Below are 10,486 nucleotides of genomic sequence, written 5' to 3' on the forward strand. Positions count from 1 at the left end.
GAAAATGATTTGTAAAAAAAAAGGAAAAAACGCGCAGCGAGGAAATGCACTTAGGCAGAAACTATTATAGAACCAAAACTCGAACATGGTCAATTGCAGCTGGCAGCTTGGCAGATTGGCAATTGGCAATTGTCGCAATAAATCGATTGCCAATTGCAGTTGCAGTTGTTATATTAATTTATGAATTTACAATGTCAACGATTACTATTTATTTTAGTTTAACGATGGGGGGGTTAAAAAGCAATCGATCACAAACTGGTTTGATTGCCAAAGGCAAGAGAGAAGGAGAACAAGCAACCAGCTAGCGACAACAATCAAATGTGTCACTCGAAATCTAAAAACTGGATATTGACACGAACATATGCTACTCCGAATCCAGGCGCCAAAGGCCAAACTCCCCAAACACAACGACTGACGACCGTCGACAGGCCAAAGTAATTATTGTGATTCTGTGAGGAGGAGAAGGAGGATTGGGTCTTTGAGCTCACTTAAATGGATTGCTATAGCTGGCACATCAAAACAAATTGCACTCCCCTGTGTAAACACACACAACTCACACAAATCTGATTAGAAAAACATTTACAAAACGCAAATCGCAAGTTAGCAAGACGCAGACAAGCGGAATGAGAAATGCTACAAAACATCCCTTCAACACCAACCAAACAAAAAAAAGAGGCGAAAGTTGAATGTGTGAACTTTGGCACGGCGAATGCTCGACCTAATTTGATTGACGTTGACGTCAACGCGCAATGGTAAAATGTGGGAACTCGAGTGAGCAAGTGAAAGTAGCTTTGGCTTTGGCTTTGGCCAGTGGCTTTTTCGGGCAGGTAGCCAAAGCAGTTAGAAAAGAAGAAAGAGAAAGAGAGAGAGAAATGATATCCAAACAAACTAAATTTTTTGGTGGTGCTGCCAAACGCGTTTTGATAGATTAGCAACAAGAACGAAAGAGGCGCGACATCGACACGTGACCAGCGCAGCGATGACGTTGACTGGACCACGACGGAGGCAAGGAATTGGAATTGGAATAGAATATGGCGGTGTGAAGGGTGTGAGTCAATGTCAGCGAGCATACGAAATTGATTTGCTCGTTGCACAAGCAAAATATTTGCCAGCCTCTTGCCTCCCATTAAAACCAGCTGCAGAGGCTGCGGCAGCAACTAGGACACGTGCCGCGTTCTGCACTTGCAGTTGTCACTGCTGCTCCCTTTGCTGTTGCTTCTGCCTGGCGACACGTGACATCCCGGCAAATTAAACAAGACCCCCTCAGCTTCGAACTAGAGCAACAAAAAGTTTAACAATGCAGAAAATTGAAAAACAATCAAAAAGGAAACAGAGACAGACACAACCACATCCGCAACTCTGAGGGGCACAAAAGGAAACCGTTGTGCTCTTGCCGAAAGTTAAGTGCTGGCATCCACAAGCAGCGGAAGCATATCCGATCTACATCCTTCCCATTCCCCCCTTCTCTTGTGTCTTCTTTTGTTTGATCAGAGCGTGCGTTTCAATTCGTGTCGCTTTATTTGGGCATAATTAGCTTAATGCGCGAGGCAAACAAGCAGGACACACTCGTCCGGCAAGCAGGACATGCTCGTTGAGCAACCAGGACATTCAGAACTCCCAGCTTCGCAGCACTCTCAACAAGGAGCTGTTGCCGTGCGTGTCCTTGCTGCCAAATTGCCAGGCCAATGGCAAAGCAAACAAACGTCCGGCAAACGCAACAGCAGAAAAATAACAAAAAAAAATTGATGTGCAGGCCATGACGAATAATTGATACACTAATTTAAGACTGAGAAAATATTTCTATAGATGATTGAAAGCCTACGAAAGTCACTTTAGAATATATGTGCTTTTAAAATTAAATTTAAATGCATCTAATTACAATTGACAAACGGCTTAATATGTTATCCAGGAAAACCAAATTTGTCCCACCAATAATCTCTTCATAGAATCGTAGTAGCTTTGATTCAATTTCAATTCATTCACCTTATAATTATAAAGATATAAAAGGTAGTCTATATTATCTCACTCTTATTACCATCAAATTAAATCGGCAATCTTTTAATAACTCATATATTTTTGCCATCACTCAGAAACATTTATAGTTTGTATTTATATAAATTTAATAATGCGTTTTACATTAATAGGCAAACCGCTAAATTAGTCATTTGAATTCTTTAACTTGTAATATAACGAAATTAATTTTGTAATTCCTTCAAAATGGATAATTATATTAGGTCTAAATTCAAATTTTAAATCAAATTCTTATTTAAATAAAATTGTATTTGAATTTCATAGCTTACCTATTGTCTCAACTTTACAGAAAATTAACCCATCAATTCATTCAAGCTTATTATATCTTAATATTCAGTGTAGATTCAAATTTGATATCACATTTTATGTAATTTTGAATGTGCCAAGTAATAAATGACAAACCGCCTGACAAGTCGCATAAACCCTAAGCAACTGTAGTGCAAAGAAAGTTAAATCAGGAATCCCTTAAAAGGTTCTTAATCTGTGGCTACTGTTGCTGAATTTTGTTGCTTCATTTGCGAGCTGTGTGTGTGTGTCGCTGTGTCCCCCCTCTGCTGTTGTCCCCCCATTGCGATGTTACTCATACGCAGCGTTTGCCAGCGTTAGTCGTCTTCTTGAGTCTAAGGTGCGTTTCTCTATCAGGTTGGTTTTTTTTGTTAGTTTTTGGCAAGAGCTGTGAGCTGTGAGCTGTCAATGAAGTGTCCGGCGACTGTCATCTAGAATGAGTCGTCGTCATATGACCGCCAATCAGCTGCCAAATTGATTTGTGTCGTGTCCCCAGCAAATGGCATAATGAATTTTGGAACTGATTTATTTATATGCCCCCAAGTAGTCACGGGTAGTAGTAGAAGTAGTAGTTGTAGTATTAAGTAAGTGTATGATCAGTGAGCGCAAATGCAATTGCTTCGTATAAAAATTATTGACCCTGTGAGACGCAACAGACACTCCAGACGACAACGGCGACAACAACGACGACGACGACGTCAGCGCCTGTAGGTCATAAATTGAGCAAACATTTTGTAGTCGTCGTTGTTGTCGTGGTCGTTGTGGCGTTGTTCATCGTTGTCGTTGTCGATTGCGTGCAATGCAATGCAAGTTTTATGGCACTTTCAGTGATAGCAGCTCCGAGGCTCGAGGGCAAACAAGAGCGCTTTATGACAGTCACACACACAAACACACACACAAACACAACATGCAACTGCAAAAACAGCAGAAAAATTTCAGCGATCAATAGCTAAAGGCTAACAACGACGACAAAACCGGGGGCAATAAGCAAAATGTAAATAATTTTACTGTCCCCAGAGAGAGAGAGAGAGAAAGAGGAGAGAGAGTGAAAGAGAGAGAGCAAAAAAGTGGCAAACCTGACGCAAATAAAATAATAAATTTTGTACAAAATTGACAAGCTGGCTTAGCCGCAGCCTGTTTGCTGATAGCAGAGCCAAACCAAAACTGGCCACATTGCAGCCACAGAGCACATGGAATCATTTTACGAGTGTGCTCTAGAGAGAGAAAGCAAGAGAGAGGGAGAGGGAGAGACAATACACACTCATACACACAGTAGCCAAATTGGTAGTTAGTGGATGGCTTAGGACGGGCTGTAAAGTTAAGCACATAATTGTGAAATTAAAGACAGCTGACGGTTAACCGCCAGTCTACGAGGTAAAAAGATTGTGTAGTTCTATTGTAGTTGTTGTTGTTGTTGCTGCGCTCGATGCCAAGCCATTGATGTTGCCAATTCCCACGCCTCATTGTCTGCGACACAAAATCAAAATGAAAACAATGGCACAAAACGTATGCTACAATTTCTAAAAACAACTACAGCCAGTTGCCAAGTGTCTGCCACATGCCAACAGCAACAGCAACCAAAGCAACAACAACAGCAACCAAAGAAATAACAACAACCGAAGCAATGACAACGAATTTAAATTGAAATTATTTATTTTTGCATTTTAAAAGCGCTCGCGCGTGTCAAGGATTCTCACGCACACGGGACCGCAACCTCCCCCCGCCACTCTCTCTCTCTCTCTCCCCCTCTCCACTCCTCGCAAGCCAAGTGAGACAACAAAGCCGCTTGCCTTTGCTTTTATAATTTGAAAAATATAAAAATAACAAAGTGCCAGAGCAGCAAAAGTATGCGAGTATCCGAGTTTGCCGAGCTGATTTTCAAATGTCAAAGTTCCCCCAAACCGAAGCATCATCCCTGAATATGCCACATCATTGATGCCTCCGCAGCGAAACTTATTTGCATTGTCAGTCATGTTGAACGTAGGAACAAAGTCTCGTAAGACATCAACCTACGCTTTTAACTTCTAGTTTTCCTGAAATGAAATTTCAAGTAACATAATAAGGCAAGACTTTCGAACAGATTAAATAATTTGTAATTAAGAGATGAAAAATGATGTATTTGTTATGATTAAGTAATTAAGTTTCACAGTTTTAAAAAAAAAAACCGTCATCTAACATTTCTTAAATTAAAGGCAATCTCTCCTATAAAATATGAGCTAAGAATTTTTCTTAATTTTTTTTTCTCAGCAGCTTTACTAATTTTCTACTAGCTTTATTGATTAAGCAGTTGCTTTAATGAAATGCTGAAAATATTTCCTGATTCTTTAGATATTCGAATTTATTAAGTGGATTTTCTTGGTGTCTACAAATTTAATTCTAAGCAATGACAAACAACTTCAGTGAAAATTATATGAATTCATTTAGGGATTAAAATGAATTTCCAGCAAACTGAATGAGTTGTGTCTTTATAAAATAAATCACATATATTAATAGCTTACATTTATAATTTACTAAAAGTAAAAAAGAAAAGTTGACCTCCAATATATAATTCAACATTTTTTTCTTTACTCTTTTAAATTACAATACTAAATTAATGTAAATAATTGCAGTTCATACTTAGTACAATACTTTATAAAAATGACATTATTTATACTAAAGACATAAAATTAAATGCACAGCATGTTCGTATCATAATTTAATGATTTAGCTCTTCATTACTAGAGTTTTCTCATACATCAATCAGTTAAGCAATGTTAACTACAAGCAAAAAAGTCACCCCTACAAAATATAATCTTGAAATTTACCTCTCTCCTCTACCACACTAATCAGCTGCTTTAAGTAATTGCTGATAATCTTTATAAATATTTACTGACTATTTAACTACTCAACCTTTATTTTTGAGGTGGGTTCTCAACACCTTTCACTGGATTCCCACGCCCACGACAGACCCCCCTAAAAACTGATCCCAAGACTGCTACTGCAACAGTTTTGGCTTAAAACATCGATCGATAATCCCAAAAACCACACAAAATTGTAAACTAAATAAATAACAAGTTTCCCCTACTGCAGTGTGAGAAAGTGCAAAGAAAACTGCACCTGCCTGGACTTCAAAATTATGATCTATCTATAGACCACCTTGCGATAGTTTTTCCCCCCCACAACTCGAAACGAAAAAAATGGCGTTTTGATCTGGCCAAAGCCCAAGAGGCTTACAAAGTTGAACCACTGGACTAAATCGGACTAATATTTCTCACGATAAATTGAACATATGCCTAGGAAATGGAAATGGAAATGGGAAATTGGAATGAGAGAGTGAAATGGGCAAAAGGGATTGTGGATCTTACTTTTTAACGTGGGGGGGGAAACGACGACACTCTTGGGCTGGATGGGTAAATATCACAACTCACTGAGTGTGAATGAATGTGGTTGTGGTTGTGATTGTGTGTGCGGTGTGTGTGTGTGTGTGTGTGTGTGTGTGTGTGGCGCGGCTGCTGTCTTTTGGTCGTTATAAATCATAAGCAAACATTTTGATATTGTAATCCCCATTTTAATTCGAGCGCATAAAAAGCCGAAAATCAAACTTTTCGACATTGGCGGCGGTGTCTCTGATGTGCGGTTGCAGCTACTTTTTGCTCGTTCGTACCGAAAATTGATGGATTACTCATTGGTAGCTCCAATGTGTTGGCACCTCCCCACTACCCTCCGCTCTTTGTCTGCTCCTTGCAACCAATTTCATGGCAGCCATTTGGCCGACAGTCTGATAACAAACTTTAGCATTTTGTTATTGTTGTGGTTTTTTTCATTTTTGTTTGCCTGATGATGATGAATATTTACTAATGCTTTACCTTTGATATTGTTGCTATTATTATTGTTGTGCGACTGTTCTTGATTTATTAATTAATTATGTACAAAAGTGCGGAAACTGCGGCAGCCGCCAAGGAAAAACCGACATCAAGCAAATTCCGACTCTTGTATCATCGAAATCGATACAGATATCGAAATTGAAAATAGTTTAGATAAGTATCGCTGATATACGCATACGCATATGAAGTGCACATGTGTGTGTGTGTGTTGTGTGTGTGTTTGTCAGCCATGGCTGAGATCATTTGGGCCCTTTGCTGCTTTGTTAGCGGCAACAGTTGAAAGTCTTTTTATTTACGTTCTGTTGCGTTTTTGTTTTGCTTTGCTTTTTTGTTTCACTTTTACTCTTCTGCGCGCTTTTGTTTGATGTTTGGCTTTTTGGGGTTGAGTTAAGTGGAGTTGAGTTGGCCTCTTTGACTCGTTGGCCGCCTCGCTGACTGGTGGGTGGTTGCTTTGGGTCAGCTTTGAAGTGCTGCCGCCCACATTGAGCAATGGTTGGAGAACACGAGTCTAGCAATCTAGCTCAGATAACACACATTTTCGCCATATTTAATTAGGAAAGGTGATCAATCGAAAAATGGTTGCATTTACCGAGAACACCCAGAAAACAATTAACATATTGAAAATCATTTGAGTATTGGACAAATCTGATATCAATTTGTGAGATCTTTTTAATGCCATAAATTTAAATATGCTATTTTTATAAAGTACTTTATTTACTAGAGTATTGGACTATTTTTTAATAAACATACTAAAAAGTTTCAATACTTTATAATTTGCAATTCAGATGATCATTCATTTTGGCAGAAAATTAATAATAATTGCATTAATAAATTGAATTTTCAAACAAATTATAATATACAAAATGTTTGAGTGTTTTAAAAATTAATTGTAATCCAATTTAGAAAATATACATAATCCAAGTTATCTAATTTCTCTAATTAAATAGTCATATTTAAATATATCAATAACAAACATTGTCTGTTATAGTTTAAGGTTCAGTTATACTTAAAATTTAAAGTACTTCAGTTGAATTACATACTAAGAGCAGGGAAATTAATTTTGAATGTAAACAATTTAAAAAATAATCAAACTCTGTGAGTATTTTGTTACGAACGAAATAATAAAAATATTCCACAAGAAATAACAATTTAATTTAAAAATAATAATTACAAAAAAAACGATGATATTATTTCGAAAAGTAAAAATAGAAAAAACTATAATGTAAAGTAAATATACTTAGGATATTTTTTTAAATTCAGTTCATATGAATTAATTTTAATGTAGTAGCAAAAAAATAAATTTTGACAATACAACTTAATCCTCAACTTCTCTCTGTATTAAACCCATTTAATCAATTTCTTTATCCCTTTACCATAAAAATTAAAAACAATTTATGTGAAATCTATTTATTTAAACTGCCGTAATTAGAAAATGCCTAGCTGAAGCGCACTTCAATGCATTGACTTTCATTGTCGAGCAATCTTCTTACCCCGAATTCATCCCCCGTTCTGTGTTTGTATGTGTGAGTGTGCATAGAGCAACTCTGGTTCATGATTGCTATCAAAACAATCGCAAACAGCTGTTCGGCTGCTGTTAAGCAGACAAATCCAATCTTGGAATGCTCCACACACCTTCTCCACGCAGCAACGGACAGGGAAATGCAACAGCCGCAAGGGGCACAACAAACACACACACACACACACGCACACATACTCGATTTCCATGGCAAGCGCATCCTGGGGAAATGCTGCGCAAAGCGGCGAGACAACTGCGCATGTAGCAAAGGCAACGGCAACGACAGCGGAACACCAAGCCCAGACCAGGCCACGCCCTGTCAGCACAAAAAACACTCGCTGGGTGTGGCCAATAAAAGTAGCGAGTAGCGAGAGCGCAGCCAATCAGAACGAAGCAAATGCGAGTGGCGAGTGAGTTTTTCGTATGGAATGGCTGGAGATAAGAGGAGAGTGTGTGAATGTTTATGTGTGTGTGTGTGTGTGTGCGTGAGAAGATGATAAAGTAGAAGTGTAGAGGCGAGCAAAGGGTCCTGCTGCTGCTCATGCTGCTGCAGCATCCGCAACAACACAGCAACAGCAACAGCGGCAGCATCACAAATGGAAATTTCACACACACCACGTGCCGCGCATAAATTGGCCAACAATCGATGTAACTTTTGCCAGGCCAGAAGGAAATGTCATCATATTTTCACTGGTCCACACGTTCGTTCGATAGCAATGTTTGCCGCATGAGGCATGTGGCATGTGGCATGCGGCATACAGCAGCAGCAGCAGCCACTCTTTTGGCGGCGATGTGTGCTGTTTAATTTGTTTGGACCTTTGCCGGTCTGTTTGGTCTCTTTGGCTGCCCTCTTCCAACTGTCCAAGCCAACTCTTGTCCCTTTTATATTTTTGCTACTGCTTCATTCCTGTTCTTTTTTTTGTTTCTTACTTGCTGCTTGTGGCAGTTGCCCGACCGCGTCCGGCATATGTATGCGACATCATGACACCGGGGGACTTTGTTACAAGTACTTTACGGTAATGGAGGATTTTCGCTTGAGCATCCCTCTAACAAAAATTAATTTAAATCGATATGCTGCCGCAAGCGAACGTGGCAGCCAACGACCGCCTGACACTGCCTGCCTCCCTGCCTCCCCGACTCCCCGCCTCTTTGCCACATGCTGCTGGAGTTTTGCTTTCCAGGTTTTACTTCTTTTCTTTCTCTTTTTTTCCTGTGTGTGCTTTTTTTTTGTTATAGCTGCTTTTTTTTGCTTTGGCTTGGCGCTTATTAATTAAGTAATACAGCAATTTGCTTGCTGTGCTGTGTTGATTGAGCTGCCACAAAATGTGGTACGCTTTTATGCTGCTGTATTCCACATGGATTCCTTTGGGAACTGCACAGATTTTTTAGCTGTCAAAGTGCTGCATGCCACAAACGCTGCCAATGTCAACAAGGACATGCCACGCACACTAATACAAACGTACAACGAATGTGTGTGTGTGTGTGCGTATAGTTTATTGACTGCTTGCGGGAAGTGCTTTTCGCAGAGATCTGCGCTAAAGAATGTAAGGCTGGCCAACAAAGCCGTTCGCAAATCCTGAAAATTGACTTCGACTGGGCTTGGCAGACAGGAGAGAGCAGAGGGCAGAGAGAGAGTCCGGGCAGGAAATCAATGCCGCCATTTTGTGAAAGAGTTGCCCACTTCAGGAACCAACATCCGCATTCACATCCTCACAATCACATTCACAACCAGCAGCAGCAGCGCCGCGTGTCTCATAAGGCATACAAAATTAGTTTCGAGTCGGAGGCGACATCTTCAGCAATGCGCCCCACGCTCTGCCTCCCCTTCCACCACTTCCACCTCTCTCTCTCTCACTCTGTGTGTGACACCCTCTTCCTCTTGCTGGCCTCCCTCGACACTCCCTACGCACCATCGTATTTCATTTCGTCATGTTTCGGGATTAGGCGGATTAGTTGCCGACTGAGCAATGGCTCTGAACTTTGCAACGACTGCTCTGAACTTTTTGGTAGTTGCTTAAAAAGGGAAATGTGACAACAACAAGGGCGCGGACGTGGACGCGGTTGTTAGCATCTCTCACATACATATATAAATGTGTATATGTGTGTGTGTGTGTGTAGATTTGTGGCACTTGGGAGCGCCTTCGAATGCTTTGCATATCAATTTGGTGAGTGCGTGTGACTTCACGAATGTCGTGCATTAAGTTCCCCCCCGATCAAAGGATACAACTTGCTCCACTTGACATATATCAAAAATATATATATATCTAGTAGTATCTATATCTTGTATATCTTGACATTCTTTTCTTCTGCGTAATTTCTGTGCTTCCATAGCGCACATAGTGCTTGGCACGTAGAACATCGGGGAAACTAGCGCCATTTTGTTTTGGCCAGATAACAAAGCAAAGCGCGAAAACTATAGGCGTAATATACTACCACGATACATAAGCCCCTTTTGCGCATTGGCTGGATACCTCATTTCCCTTTCCACTTCACCCCCACCCACCTCTTTACAGAGATATCAGGCAATGTCAAAGTCTAATTTTGTTTTTCTCTTATACTTCGTAATTGAAATGTGCCTGGGTAAATCCCACAGCGCGTTTGTTTCCTGAAATAGATACCATGTCATCAATAGAACTGTTTGCCATTTTACCCATTTACCCATTTACCATTTACCCATTTACTTTGCCCTTTTCGCCCCCATTGATTATACTATATAGGTGATAAAATGGGCTTTGCTTGACTCAGCTCGCTGGCTGCATTTTGCCACAAATGTAATTACATGATACACAGA

The sequence above is a fragment of the Drosophila sulfurigaster genome, chromosome 2R (genome assembly GCF_023558435.1).
Source record: "Drosophila sulfurigaster albostrigata strain 15112-1811.04 chromosome 2R, ASM2355843v2, whole genome shotgun sequence".
Taxonomy (NCBI): domain Eukaryota; kingdom Metazoa; phylum Arthropoda; class Insecta; order Diptera; family Drosophilidae; genus Drosophila; species Drosophila sulfurigaster.